Raw genomic sequence first — 15,598 nt, forward strand, 5'->3', positions numbered from 1 at the left:
TGTTGAAACAAAAATTTTCTTTCACGAGTGCCTTAGAAAAAACGACTCTCTGGATACCGTGGTGAGAGGGTGTTAAATATGGAACTGATACTCGTGGATCTGGTACCATACATGAGGGGAGTTAGCATAAGGATAAAGCCAACTTCAGTAAACAAATCTGAGAGAAGTGCAGGTAAAGGAACCAGAGTCCAGATGAATCTCTGGTTTGTGCTAGAACCCACTTCTTCCTCTGGACTTTTCAGTTCTGTAGCCAACAATTTTCTGGATTTGCTTCAACCAGTTTAAGAGGGGTTTACTGACCCTTGAAACATAATAAATTCTGAATGATATATGTAAGCTATCATACTAAGTAGGGAACAAGCTTGAAACAATATTACAATATGCATTTCATTCTCAATTATGAAAAATGCATGTTCACAGAAAACACTGGAAAATGTGTAAAAATATCTCTACTTGTTGACCAACTATTATTTTTTATCTTTTTATGCATTTTTCAAGTTTTAATAATGAGCATGTATTACTTTCATTATTTAACATAAAATATTTATTTTTTTCCAAATTATATCTTGGGAGGCAAATTGAGCAAGTCATTTTGGATCAACTCAGTAAGAGGTGTTCTCCACACAAGGAGATGAAATGCTCTTCTTTTGAAATTGCATAAACTTACTCTTGTAATTTCTAGACATCTTGGGGAACACGTGAATTAATCTGGTGTCTCTTTCATGTACGCAGGGAAAACTGCAAGTACTCTCTCTTCAGCTGCTGTAGAATGAGATTGATAAATTATCTAGCATAATAAAGTGTTATTCAAGTTTTGTATCTTTTTGGAGAACAAGAGGATGAAGCTGTGTCCAGTTAAAAGTGAGACTTATTTCCTGTCCTTGGAAAAGATGGGGTTGTCCCTTGCTTGTGTAACTCAGCTTTAAAAATTAATTTTAGTTTAAATTTTCACATAGGTTTAGTAACAGGCACACATCAACTAACAATACTGATAATGCCACTATTCCCAACCGTTTTTACATTCAGTAATAGTTTCTTCATATAATAAAAAACAACAGGCTGAATTTCTAATTAATTCATGGTTATCAAACTCTGGCTGTTGTACTAAAAGTGAGCATGGGTAATAATGCTTCAAAATAAAATTATAATATAGTGTGTTGCCACAATCTCAAAACCCCACTGTCATAAATACACACTATTTACCTAGATGTTTCTGTGACCCTGGGAGTTACATTACTTCAATATTAGAAGACACTCGATAATTGCTCTCCCATAAAAACAATAAAGAGTTTTTTATAAAGAGTTTTTTATTGTACTTTGTAACTCATTGTTTTATAAAAACAATGAGTTACAAAGTACAATTATTCATTTTCCAACTCCATATTCTTAGGGATGTTACTTTTCAATTAGATTTTGAGGTGATACAATACAGCAATAATATTTAAAATATTTTTCTTCTGTAGCAGTATAATATATACATAGATAAGCAAATAATTCACCTCTGGTGACAATGAAAATGACTTTTGAAATGACTCTTCTGGGAGCTCATCTCTTTCCTTAAAGCTATCTGTTATATAGATGAAGAGTTCCGTCAGACAGACATCTTGTTTGATTAAAACTTGAATGGTATATGTACTTACATGGTATGAGTGAGACAGAAACGCCCTTTTTAATTGTGCACTCAGCCACAGCAGATGGAGCCGGTCAGCTTGCATGTACAAGTCCTTACTGTCAGCCCCATTCCTGGTCATGAACCAAAAGTTAATATTTGAAGTAGCTTTTCAATATTTGTATTCAAAGATGGTATTATGACTCATCAGCAACTAAACAAACATTCTGATATCCTTTAAGCCTTTTTCACACAGAGAAACTAAATCTAAAGGCAAAACCAAAAACCCTTTTTACAGGGTTAGATTTTCAGACAATACCAATGGTATTTTTTGTTAAATTCTTATTTATGTATGATAGGAATTCTTTTCATATTTATATATTTTCCCTTTGACCTTGAGATTTCATTTAAATATTGATAATTTTATGTTTTAAAATAAGCTTAAAGAAAGATCCTTAGTTGATTAGAAAAGCATATTGCCAGAGGGCAGTAAAGAAAAACTAAAAGCAGCCCACATAAGTAGTATAGCCCTTGTCTGCAGTGAGTGTGTGAAGAGTGATTTAAGTCCCCTTTCTCAGTGTGAGATAACAGGATGGAAAATGTGAAGGGCCTGGCAATATACTGCTTGGGCACACATCGAAGGGGGTCCTCGGCCTTCTAAAGTCTAGGTCAAGCTCCTAAACACGGAAACCACAGAGAGTTAATGATAATTGACATCATATGTTTCTTATCAAAGCTTCCTCAAGAAAAGCAGCTTAAGGGAAAATTCATAAATATGTGTCTTGACCACAGTCTACCAATCCCCTTCCGCATTGGAGCCTTCAGCTAATTTGTTGACTTAATTACCCAAGGCACAGGAAGGTTAAACAGAGTGATAATCTGATTTTCTCTGATTGCTGATCACTGCAGAAAGTGGCTCATAGGATGCAAAAATAAACCTAGAACCTTAGGCTATGTAAAATGGAGAGGTGAGGCAATTATCCAGATAATTCAGGCAAAGTTGACTGTTTACAGTAATCAAATTATCTAGATAAGTACTCAACTTACTCTCTGTCTACTGGAAGAGCAGCTTCACTCACTTCTTCTGGTCTGATTAACTGGGTTATTCCTTATATCTAAATTTAGTGTGAAGTATTTATGTATTTAGTGTGAAGTATTTATAGGCAAATTCACAAGGAAAAACCCATTTAATATCTTATAAAATTATCACCCCAATGATAGGGATAACAAAACATTTTCTCCAAATAAAGAATGAGTGCTTGTCTTCAAATAATTAGAAAACATGAGGTCACAGAAAGAAAATAACATGTGGGAAAAAATAGATTAACTGTGGTTGGGTCTAATATGAAGGCCTGTATGAAAAGTGAGGTAAGGAAAGTTGAAGCTATTATGGTAAATGGGAGGTAATCCCTCACCATGTCCGTTGGAAATCTATATTCTGATGATCTCTGATTGTCAAGAGACACCAAAAACTCTTTAAATAGAAGAAATATAATGAGTTAACTCTTTTTTTTCTTGCTTAAAAAGTAATACTTGCTCATTTTAGAAATTTAAGAAAAAACAGAAAATTATAAAGAAGAAAATCAAAATCACACTGCAGGGAACACCACTCAATGTTACTGTATATATTTTTCTGTACTCTGTAATAATATACGGTACTATTTGAGCCTCTGGATCAAACCAGGAATGATTTTTAATTACGAAAGTCAATAAAATATTGGAATTATACTAAATATTCTGTTTTGAAGCATGCATTTTTCATTGATATTTTGGGTGTCTTCCTTTGTCAATAAATATGTAGGTACAGCATCATTTTTAATCATTTTAGTCGTATAAGACTATTTTGCAAATAATTTTCCCAGTTTTTCATTGCCTTATAATATTTTAATTATATCTTTTCATCATAGAAACTTCCCAAATTTATGTAATCAAAGTTATGAACTTTTTCTCTATTGTATCTCCCTTTACTTTTTACTTAGGAAGTCTTTCATTACCAGAATCAGTTATGTATCTCCCTGTATTTCATTCCAGCCCATTTTATTGTTATTTTAGAATTTAAATCTTTAATCCATTTGGAAGGAAAATTTATCATCAAGAAAATAAAACTATAGTTAGTGTATTTTGATTATATCAGTTGTGATTTTTCTGTTCTGGTTCTTCAAAAGTGATGATTTGATACACATAAGATAGTCACCCCAAGGCACACAGGCCTACCTGAAGTGACAGTGAAACTTCTTTGGGATCTCAGAGAATAGCTCAAAGAATAAAGTCAGGAATGCCTAAAATAAAAATAGGATCATAAAAGAGTTCAGAAAGCAGACATCAAGTTCTGTGCAAATGAGTAAGAATCAAACAAGCATTCTTCGATTAATATGGTATGTTAGAAGATAATGGAGCAAGGCATCTTAAATTCTGAGATAAAATCATTTCAACCTAGATTCTTTACCCAGCCAAGCTAGCTTTCAATTGTGAGCTCAGAATAAAGACATTTTTTACATACAAGGAAGGACTCAACAATTTTACATTTCCTGGACATTTTCTTAGGAAGTTATATGAAATGTCTCAGCAAAGTGAGAGCAAAAAGTGGAATTCATTTGATGCAAAAGAATAACATTTCAACCCAGGAAAGCAAGATGGTAAGATCCAGTATAGCAACTGAGCAGCAGGGTGAGGGCAACCAGTTGAGTAGAGTCAAGAGAGGGAAAGTTTCAGAGGGAAAATTTTTAGGGAAAAAAAGTTATGTGAAAGGACTAATAGAGTAAATGATAGGACAGAGAATTGGAAGGAAAATATAGCTCATAAAAGAAAACACTGCAAGAAATTAAATAAAGAACATTAGAAATTTTAAGAACAAGAAATTGTTGTTTCAGCTGAGAAGTAAACTCAAATAAAGCATGAGTTTAAATAATTGATGAGTCATAAGAAAGTAAAGTTCATTTGACACTGATGTTGGGAACAATCTGCTTTAATTTGCTCAACAGTTGTGGCAATGGGCCTGTAAATATGAAAATGTAATTCTAGTACTTTACTTGACCCAATTTATATTATTTACATAGTCACAATAATGTAAATCCTACCATTGATCTCCAACTTTTGGAGCCAACTTATAGGAAAGACGTGTAGCAAGACTGTAATTTGTAATTGTCAGGCAGAATGAAACTATCCACAATTTGATAACGTATAAGTAAAAATGTAGTTGACAGAAAAATGGGAAATAAAGAGAGAAAAGGAGAGAAAATGGTGGGGGTGATAATATGTTCATTTTACAAAGTAGAAATAGAAGGATACTCTGAAAAATTAATGGAATAAGAATCAGAGATGTAAGTACATTAAAGATTATAAAGGTAACCAATAAAAGAACTAACAGTAAAATATTAAACACTGACATGAGTGAGTAGATGGGGGAATGGGATAGAGTAGGTGAATAAAATCTTCACCCTTCACATCGGAGAATTAATAAGTATGGTATAAATTAGATCAAATAGGAAATAGAAGTTCAAATATATATAGCTATGGAAGTAACAACCACAGGAACTAAAAACAGAAACAAATTGTGGGCTATGAACTGTAGAAGTGGCTACTGTTTTTCATTATAAACTTTTCTGCAGTGTTATCAAGGACTTGTAGTATTTGGATAAAATTCAGATCTAAAAATACGGAGCAAAAACGTTCTTGGAGAGTCTGAGAAACTTGTCTGTGCATTCTGAGAAGGTTTTTATTATCACAAGAAATGTATTATTAAAAACATGCAAAAATATTTCTGATTGAAAGATATAATCTGGTCATGCAAATAAAGGGTTAATGGGCCTTAATTACCAAGTTTGATAGAGGAGTCACAGTGCCATCTCATCTCTAGCAGGTAATTCTTCCGAATTTACCCAAGAATACAGTTGCCCAGAATTAAGACTATTTCCTAGCCTCTCTAACAGCTAGAGATGATCAGGTAACCGTATATGAATGTGAATGATGTGTGTAATATTCAGATTGAGCCTTTAGTTGGAAGGCATATGCTTACCACTTCCCCTTTCCTTCCTTCCAGCTGCCAGGAACATGGACTTATAATCAAACTACATAAAGGAGCAGCAAGATTGCAAAGGTAAAGTGACTCACTCGAGGTCATGAGCAGTAAACAGCAGAGCTGAAAGAAAAACAGAGGTATTCTAACACAAATTCTCCATGCAGTATATAAGTCTGAATATTCTATTGCATTCTCTATTCCCACAATAGTTTAGCATTCTAAAACATTAATTCACCAAATGTTAATTGGATTTCAGATGAATTAGGCCACTTATTAAAAACATTCCTTATTACTGGAGAGTAGTGTATAGACAGACATTCAGGTTATGTGGAACTATTTATTTATGAAAAGATCTTTAAAAAATACTTTCTAAAAGCAAATTATGTTTCCAGTTTTCTCAGATCAAACATTTCTGTTGTGATTTTTATTATAATTATGTTAAAACTAACACACACCCAAGACGATCTTGAAAGAAGAGCAAATTTGAAAGATTTACACCTCTGAATTTCAAAACTTACAACACTAAAGTAATCAAGATTGTGTGGAACTTGCAAAAGGACAGACAAATAAATCAATGAAATAGAGTTGAGAGAAATAAACCCAAACATGGTCAATTAATTTTCAAGTGTGTCACGACCATTCAGAGGGGAAAGAATAGTCTTTTCAACAAATGGTGCTAGAATAACTGGATATCCTCACACAAAAGAATTAAGTGGGATTCTTAGCTCATACCATATTAAAAAATTAACTCAAAATGGAATAAAGACCTAAATGTAAAAACTAAAACTATAAAACTCTTAGAAGAAAACATAGGAATAATCTTTAGAATACAGGATTAGGCAATGGTTTCTTGGCTGAGATAGCAAAAACACAAGCAACTAAAGGAAAAAAAATAAACTGGATAACACTCTCAAGAAAGTGAAAAGACAACCCACAGAATGGGAGAAAATATTTGCAAATCATATATCTGATAATGGTTTAGTATCTAGAATATATAAAGAACTTTTAACAACTCAACAGTAAAAAAAATAACCCAATTAAAACTGGGCAAAAATTTTGAATAGACATTTTTTCAAAGGAGATATACAAATGGTCAACTAGCACATAAAAAGATGCTTAATGTCATTAGTCATTAGAGAAATGCAGATCAAAACCTTAAGATACCATTTCATATCCACTAGGATGACTGTAATCAAAACAATAGACAAGTAAGCAAAGTTTTCGTGAGGATGTGGAAACATTGGAATCTTCATAGATTACTGGTTAAAATGTAAAATGGTACAGCCACTTTGGAAAACAGTCTAGCAGTTCCTCAAAAAGTAAAACAGAGAGTTACCATATGACCCATCAATTCCACTTTTAGGTATACACCTCTGAGAATTGACAACATATGTTTACACAAAAATTCATATATGAATGCTTATAAAAGCATTATTCAAAATAGCTAAAAAGTATCATCAACCCAAATGTCCATCAAGGGATGAGTCGATACACACAATGAAATCTAACCATACACTGGAATATTTTTTAGCCATAAAAAAAATGAGGTACTGACATATGCTACAACATGGATGAGCCATGAAAACATGCTAAGTGAGAGAAGCCAATCACAAAAGACCCCATATTGTATGATTCCATTTATATGAAATGTCCAGATTAGGCAAATTCATTGAGACAGAAAGTAGAAAAGAGGTCACCAGAAGCTGGTAGGGGAAGGGATAAATGGGGAGTGACAACTAATGGATATGGAGTTTTTTGTTGGGTGATGAAAATGTTATGGAATTAGATATTAGATAGTGGTAATAGCCATACAACTTTGTATATATATATATATGAAAAATCACTGACTTGTACACTTTGAAAAGGTGAATGTTATGGTATGTGAATTATATCTAAAAAACACAAACTAAATATGCACATATTAGGAAAGAATTGATATCTATTACTTTGGTGGTCATTTTATTCTTCTAATCATCTTGAAGAAATAATTACAGGGGATTCAGATAAATCAAAGATTTACACTTAACTTTATTCAATTTTATCTCATTTTATATTTTTCAGTGATTTTTTTTTCCTGTTACCATACACTTTACCCTTTTTTTCAAAACTATAGCGTTATTTTTTTCTTTTTAAACTGGAATATAATTTGAAAATAAAAGGTTCACGTTAGATTTAACTGCCAGTGATGTAGACCTCCTGGCACCATTAACAAAAGAGGAGGATTCTGACACCCAGGGAAGATGTTCTTATTTCCCCGGTTCACAAAAAGTCAAAAGCAAGCCCTATTATTAGAGCTAGTGAGACCAGATTCACCAATGATTAATCACCGAAGTAGAGGCAAAACTTCAGCCTGGACTGCACCTAGTGTGTGGGTCAGAGAGCTTTTCCAGAGCTTGTTAAGGGCTTCAGGCTTGTAATTTTCCCCTTCTACAATAAACTTTCCTCCAACATACAGTAAAAAAAAATGAAGTTTGGGTGATACTTCCTGTTGGAAGCAAGGTGGTTGCCAAATATCAGACCAGAGAAATGGCAAGAGGATTTGGTTTGATTCTTCAAGGACACACCGTTCTTCAAATTTCTCAAATGAGATAATGAAGGATACTATACTTATTATCCTTTTGATCTTTGCTCCCTTACAATTCTCTCCATCTTCCTTTCTCTTTGGAGGGAGGGAGGGACAGATTGAGAGAGAGAGAGAGAGAGAGAGAGAGAGAAGTAAAGTGGTATTGTAAGGTCATGGTTTAAAAATACCTTGCCTTTTCCCAAGGTCTTTAAAAATATCTGCAATCAACTAAGCAACCAATTACTGTACATCCCAAATGCATGTTTTCACAGCTATTTTTAGGGGCAAGATTCAGTCACTACACATCCTGTCCACTCAAAACAACAGACAGCCACGGAGGGCAGCTAATGAGTAGGTAGCCAAATGACAATGTCTCCTTACTTTGGACTTTGCTTCCAAGGCCCAAGTGGCTGCCTGGCCGTCTCCACTCTGGCGTCACACAGTCCCCCTGCAGTATGCAGACAATTTAAATTATTACAAGGCAATGTTACAAGTATGAACCCTGGCACAAAATAAAGTAATTACATTCAATTAGCATTCCCTAAAGTGATGGCCCAATCCTGAGGGCTTTAGATGTTGCCTTTTGTTGACTTACAGAAGCCAGGTAATGAGTGAAACTTCAAAGTGTAAGGGACTAAATTGCTGCTTAATTAGTGGAAACTAGATCAGAAAACATGGCAAAAGAGGAAAAAAAACATACTCACAATTTTCTTTTGTTGTGGGAACTCAGATAATATGCTCTACTTCCCAAATAACAAGTGAATACCTAAACGCAAAAATGTTCTTCTGAGTGAAAACCCACTGGAATGAAGTTGTTGTTAGAGGTGGGTTATTTTTTTTTGGGGGGGGGGGTGTTGGGGAAGAGGGAATTAATTTAATGTCACGTCTGCACCCTTAGTGATTTATCTTCTCTTCTTAATAAGAAAAAAACCTTTTTTTGTTTGAAGTTTAAAAAATAAATTTAAATAGAATTATATTACTTTAGGAAACAAATACTTCCTAAATCCCACTACCCCTCCCACTGATATCCTTTTGCAGAACAAACTAAGTTTGCTCCTCTGAAGAACAATCCTGGACTCAAACAGAGCCAGAAAAATTCTGAAAAATGAAGAAATATAGGGGAAACTAGGCCAGCTAATAACTAAAACATTATATGTTGTATTTATTTAAAGGTATCTTAATAGAAATTTTTAGATAAAATAAATTATATGAAACAAAATGGCATTGACTCTTTGTGGAGTAAAGATAGTTAGTCAATGAATGGATTGAGGAAAACAGTTAAATGGTATTTCACTCGTTATTCCAAAATACATCTCAGGTGGATTAAAGATTTAAACAAGAAAATAAAACTAGCAACTAGAAGAAAATATGGGTTTAAAAAAAATCTAGGAATCAGTCGTTCTAAGATTGACACCAAATCCAGACCATAGAAGAAAGTAGATGAATGTTTATCTATTACAATAGTAAAAATTACCTATCTTCAAATGTAAAAGTATGTATAATAAGAATTTTTAAAGATAAAGAAAAGACTAAGAGAACATATTTACCATAAATGTTACATACAGAGGGCTAATTTCTTTAATACTATAAACAACAACAACAAATTAATAAAAAATGACCAAAGCCTCAATAGAAAAAAAATGAGCAAAAGATGTAAACAGCAGGAAAAATAAAAGTTCTCAAACATTTGAAATGATTCTCAAACTCATTTATATTCAGACAAAGTGAAAGTTATATACCATTTTTTATTCATCATATTTGCAAATATCAAAAAGTTTAAAACATTTTGTGGGTGAGAGCAGAGGCATGCAGATAACTCACACACAATTAGTGGAACTGGTTGGATTGCTGTAGAAGGCAATTTTGCAATATTGTCAAAATGTAAAATGCATATACCTTTTGACTTCTAGGAATTTTCCCAAATATATATAGGACATGTGCAAAGATATTCATTGCAGTATTATTTATAACAACCATAGAAAAACAATGTAGATGTCTAACAATAGGAGAATGATTAAATAGACCATATGTAGTTGGTTAAAAAGAACTCTATGCTATATGTGTACTGAATTGGAACTACGTGGTATACAGTCACCCCTCCTATCCTCAGGGAATTGGTTCTAGGACGCCCCCCCACCCCTTTACAGATACCAAATCTGCAATGCTCAAGTCCCTTATATAAGATGGCGTATGGGAAACCCTGGGATCCGGAGAGCTGACTGCAATGTGAAGTAAGAAAAAGCATGATGCTTTTCATAGTATACTTAATAGGCTACGATTTATGTACACAGCAATAATATACACAAATACATATTCTTGTCTGTTTCTGGAAGAATATCTAGTAAAAGTAGTAGTCCTGGGAAAGAAGGGAGGACAGGAGAGGACCCTGCCACTATTTACATTTTTGATATTGTATTAAGTTTATGTATTTTATTTTCACATAGATACATTAATTATATGTACAAAGCAACATTTATTATTTAATATGCACAAATAATCTCATCATTAATTTCTCCTTTCCAATGTCTTGAGCCAGTTTTAATAATTGCAGTAATTTTATACAATACCTCCAAAATCTGTAGATATGAAATTCTGTGTAGTCTTTGAAAACTATAAGCAATGAATGAATTGCTGATTGGATGAGCCATTTATACCCTTTAATTAGAAGATAAGTGGGCTTCCCTGGTGGCGCAGTGGTTGAGAGTCTGCCTGCCCATGCAGGGGACGCGGGTTTGTGCCCCAGTCCGGGAAGATCCCACATGCCGCAGAGCGGCTGGGCCCGTGAGCCATGGCCGCTGAGCCTGTGCGTCTGGAGCCTGTGTTCTGCAACAGGAGAGGCCACACAGTGAGAGGCCCGTGTACCACAAAAAAAAAAAAAAAAAAAAAAAAAAAGAAAACTATTCAAAGAAATTGGTGAATTATTTATTGTAAGCATAACCTTTCTTCCAACCTGGCTTTCCAAACTTTATTCCATATTGAAGGGGCAAAAGAGAGCTAGAGAGAGACTTAAAGCCATTTCTTTTATAAAGTGGGCATTACTATAAAATCCAGAACACAATATATTTTACATGAATAATAGTTGAAAAACAATCTAAATATTCAGGTCATGACCTCCTTTTACTCATTTAAAAGTGGTTATGTTTCAACACCAGAGCCTTAAAAGAAATGATTAGTTTTGTGCCTTGAAAGAGGCACTATTAAACTCAATCTTCTCATGTGTATCATAAGTTAATATAAATAGTTTTCAGTAGTTTAATCTTCTACATGCTATCTTGATTTGTAAAATCACTTTTCTAGTTGATGATAAAATTATCCATTGTTATTTTAAATAAATATGATATGTATCTATTTAATTGAGCAGTTCATATTATATATAGCTACTTATTTCCTCAGCATGACAAGGGGGAGAAAAAACATTCCCCAGATGAGAGGGCTGTATCCCATTTTATTCTCCATCCACATTCTCTTCCTGAAACATTTGGGTAAATTGGGTAGTCAGGTGATGATAAAATATGTCAATTAAAGAGATTCCAAACCTCTCTCCTTCCCCAACTTTACCATTAGAAGAAGTACATTGAATTCAGATAATTGCTTCTTCTAGTATGTCTTATGATCTTTACTTGTTCCCTTACTCTTCTATCTAAAGTATTTTCTAATTACTTTTAAGAATTATAATACTCACATACCCTTTGATCAAGAAATCCCAGATTTAGGAATCTATCCTATCATAAGCAACAATGCAAGGAATTTGTGTATTAAAATCATTTGAACATTATTAATGAGTGGCAAAACTTGGAAACAACATATATGTCCAAGAATGGGGGGGAAATGGTGTTATATTTATATGATGAAATACTATGAAACTATTAAAAATATGTCAGATCTATATCTATAGACCCAGAGGTGTTTATAATGTATTGTTATAAAAATATGCATAGTAATTTCATTCTTATGAAAACAAACCTCAACCAAAGGCTATCCTGTGAAATATGTGTGAGGATACATTTATGTGACCAAGGGGAAAGGTGGAAGAGCCCACACCAAGACGCTGTCACCTGTCACTTGAGGTGGGGGAGCACTCAGTTAGGTTACCTTCAGCTTCAGGTCCTAGTGATGCCAATTCAAAATGATCTTGCGAGTGAGGAAAGAGATTGGAATAGAAATCTAGCCCTCAGGTGATTTCAGGGTCAGTGGCTTTCTGGCTCTGTTCTGTGATTTCCTTGGCTGCTTTCTCTTCGAAGCCTTTTTTTTTTTTTTTTTAACATCTTTATTGGAGTATAATTGCTTTACAATGGTGTGTTAGTTTCTGCTTTATAACAAACTGAATCAGCTATATATATACCTATATCCCCACATCTCCTCCCTCTTGCGTCTCCCTCCCACCCTCGCTATCCCACCCTCTAGGTGGTCACAAAGCACCGAGTTGATCTCCCTGTGCTGTACGGCTGCTTCTCACTAGCTATCTATTCTACATTTGGTAGTATATATAAGTCCTTTGAACACTACCTTTGTCCCCTTTCTGCGTCTTCGTACTGGCAAAATAGCTGTTGCAGTTCTTTGTTTCATATCCACATGCCTGGGGTGACTGTCTGATTTATCACCAAAACTGGGAAATTTTGGAGAGTGAAAGGAAATGCTATTAATACTCACTCCAGGACAACAGACATAAACCAGAGTGGTCCCAGGCCAACTGGGATCTATGGGCATACTTCACATGTCACAACACTCAGAAGAGAGAGATGGCATCTTCTGCTGGCTTTACCATGAAAGAGAATACCAATCTCCTAGAAGCCTTAAATAAAGTTCTCAAGATTTCCTGGCCTTGAATTGGGTAATGTTGCCATCTGTGTGACACAAATCCTGTGACTGTGGGGATGCCAAATGCTGATTGTGTTTTTGAACTTCTCAGTCATTGGATGGAGAGATAAATTACCTTAGACCAGTAGTTTTCAAATTGTGGGTGGGGGACCTCTTGGGGTCTCTAAGACCCATTTTTCATAAAATAAGTTATTTTTGTTAAAATATCATAGGTTTATTATTGCTATTTTTAAATGATCAATAAATATTTTTAAAATTTCTGCTTTAATTACTAATATAGTAAATATTGATGGATACAATCCAAGTAAACAAAAACTTTTTGGAAACCTCAATAGTTCTAAGAGTTGTCAAGGGGGTCCTGGGACCCAAAATTTGGAAACCCTACCTTAGGCCAGTTATGCAATTGGGCAGGTGGGCTGTATGATGGAACAATATATAACTAAATAAAATTGATTTTTCATCAGAAAGGCCTAAGAGAAAATGGAGACTGGATAAGCAGTCAACACCATTCACTGAAGGCACAAATGGAAGGTCCAGCTGGTTTATCACCATTTCTTTCTTACTAAATTGTCCCAAAGGAGCATGTGCTACTTTTGTAATTTCAGAAAATTGATTTAACTCAAATAATTGAAATTAATAATGCTGAGAGATTTTTAAACATCAGAGCAAGATTCATTTGAACTTAATCTTCAGCCATGACTGAGAGCTTTTCAGTAGCAATGGATGAAGCAAAAAAAAAATAAAATGTTAATTTGATGATTATATTGCCCCAAATAATCCTTATCCTAGATATTTTAATATAATCTGAGTAAAAACTACTATACCCTAATTCGTCCATAGTAAGGTAATATTTACTATAGGTTTAAAGTGAATTTTGTCTCCAAGTTTAAGTTTGGATACTCAGAAAATTTTATCTAGATTCTTTCATGAAAATAAAATAACAGTTTATTTCTAGAATTTTGTAATAGTGTTAGTTGAATATTTCTATTTACAATTAACAAAGATATTATTTTTATTACATTAAATCTCTGAGCCAGCCATATTATCCCGTTTACTGTTTCTAGAATATTCCATATATCTTGGCCCCCAGAAACCTTCCTATCTTATCCATTATCTTTGGACAAATCCCCAAAACAAAAGTTATTGGGACAAAGGATATTTGTATTTTTAAGGCTTCCAATATGAAATGAGAATGATTTTTGTCTTCAAAACCAGTGTCTCAGTCAATTTAACTAAATCTTAGCTTAAGAGGATGTACTTGATTTTTCACCATTAAGTTCTTATGAAAAAGTTTTTAATAGGTACATAACAGACTTGGAATTTCAAATTGTGAAATTTATTAGTATATTCAAGGGACAGTTCAGGGAGCCACTTTGCCTTATAGTCAAGAAATGTGAGGGACATTTCACAAATGTAAAAACCAGAGCTTTTCTACCCAGCTAGAAAGTAGTGGAGCTAGGATTCAAAAATCAAGTTCATCTGACACTAGAGTCTGACCTCCTAAAGTAAAATTCTATACTTCCTTGATCTTCTCCCCCAGCTAACAGTAGTATTAAGAGTAGTAGGAGTAGGGGTAGTAGTAGTAGTAGTATCATCATCATCATTCATTCAAAAGATTATTTAGTGTCTATTATGTGCCAGGTTCTCTGCAAGTTACTTGGAGGCTGCAGTGAATATAAAAAACAAATCCACTGACCTCACAGAGCTTGCAATCATTTAGAGAAGACAATTTTTCAGTTGGTGATTACACAGAGGGTACTGAGTGTTATATTGAGGGAATTACGGGGTGTTACATAACTGTGTGTTCTCTGCAACACCAGTACTTTATACTCACTTTATTGACCTCATTACATTGAAAAATGAATATTTGTGTATGTGCTAGTTTTCCTTCTTAGACTATAAACTCCTTGATATCTAGCAACTTACTTATTTTTGTGATCCTAGAACCTAACATATTCCAAGCACATAGTAGGTGCCCAATAAATGTTCTTTGGTTGATTTATTATAACTAGTCTCTAATTAAGTAAGCGGTTTTCAAATCCCTCTTCTATAACTCTCAATGATATTTTATTTTTCACATCTTTATTGGAGTATAAATGATTTACAATGTTGTGTTAGCTACTACTGTACAACAAAGTGAATCATCTATATATATACATATATCCCCATATCCCCTCCCTCTTGAGCCTCCCTCCTACCCTCCCTATCCCATCCCTATAGGTCGTTACAAAGCACTGAGCTGATCTCCCTGTGCTATGCAGCAGCTTCCCCACTAGCCATCCATTTTACATTTAGTAGTGTATATATGTCAGTGCTACTCTCTCACTTCATCCCAGCTTCCCCTACCCCGCACCGTGCCCTCAAGGCTGTTCTCTACGTCTTTATTCATGCCTTGCCACTAGGTTCATCAGTACTGCTTTTTAAAATTCCATATATATGCGTTAGCATACAGTATTTGTTTTTCTCTTTCTGACTTACTTCACTCCGTATGACAGATTCTAGGTCCATCCACCTCACTACAAATAATTCAATTTTGTTCCTTTTTAAGGGAATATTCCATTGTATATATGTGCCACTTCTTCTTTATCAA

General features: G+C 34.1%; 1 long non-coding RNA gene across 4 annotated transcripts in view; it reads right to left on the reverse strand.

The window, feature by feature from the left end:
* Nucleotides 1–411: 411 nt before the first annotated feature.
* Nucleotides 412–15,598, reverse strand: part of LOC137209048 (uncharacterized) — an 86,556-nt gene continuing 71,369 nt past the window's right edge. For all 4 annotated transcript variants that reach the window (XR_010935878.1, XR_010935877.1, XR_010935879.1 and 1 more), the window contains exons 7-11: nt 8,572–8,638; nt 5,625–5,747; nt 3,824–3,888; nt 1,641–1,743; nt 412–762 (exon numbers count right to left, since the gene is read on the reverse strand). This is a non-coding gene — a long non-coding RNA (uncharacterized lncRNA). The remainder of the gene's footprint in view (nt 763–1,640; nt 1,744–3,823; nt 3,889–5,624; nt 5,748–8,571; nt 8,639–15,598) is intronic.

This window comes from Pseudorca crassidens, chromosome 16 (assembly GCF_039906515.1).
Source record: "Pseudorca crassidens isolate mPseCra1 chromosome 16, mPseCra1.hap1, whole genome shotgun sequence".
NCBI lineage: Eukaryota > Metazoa > Chordata > Mammalia > Artiodactyla > Delphinidae > Pseudorca > Pseudorca crassidens.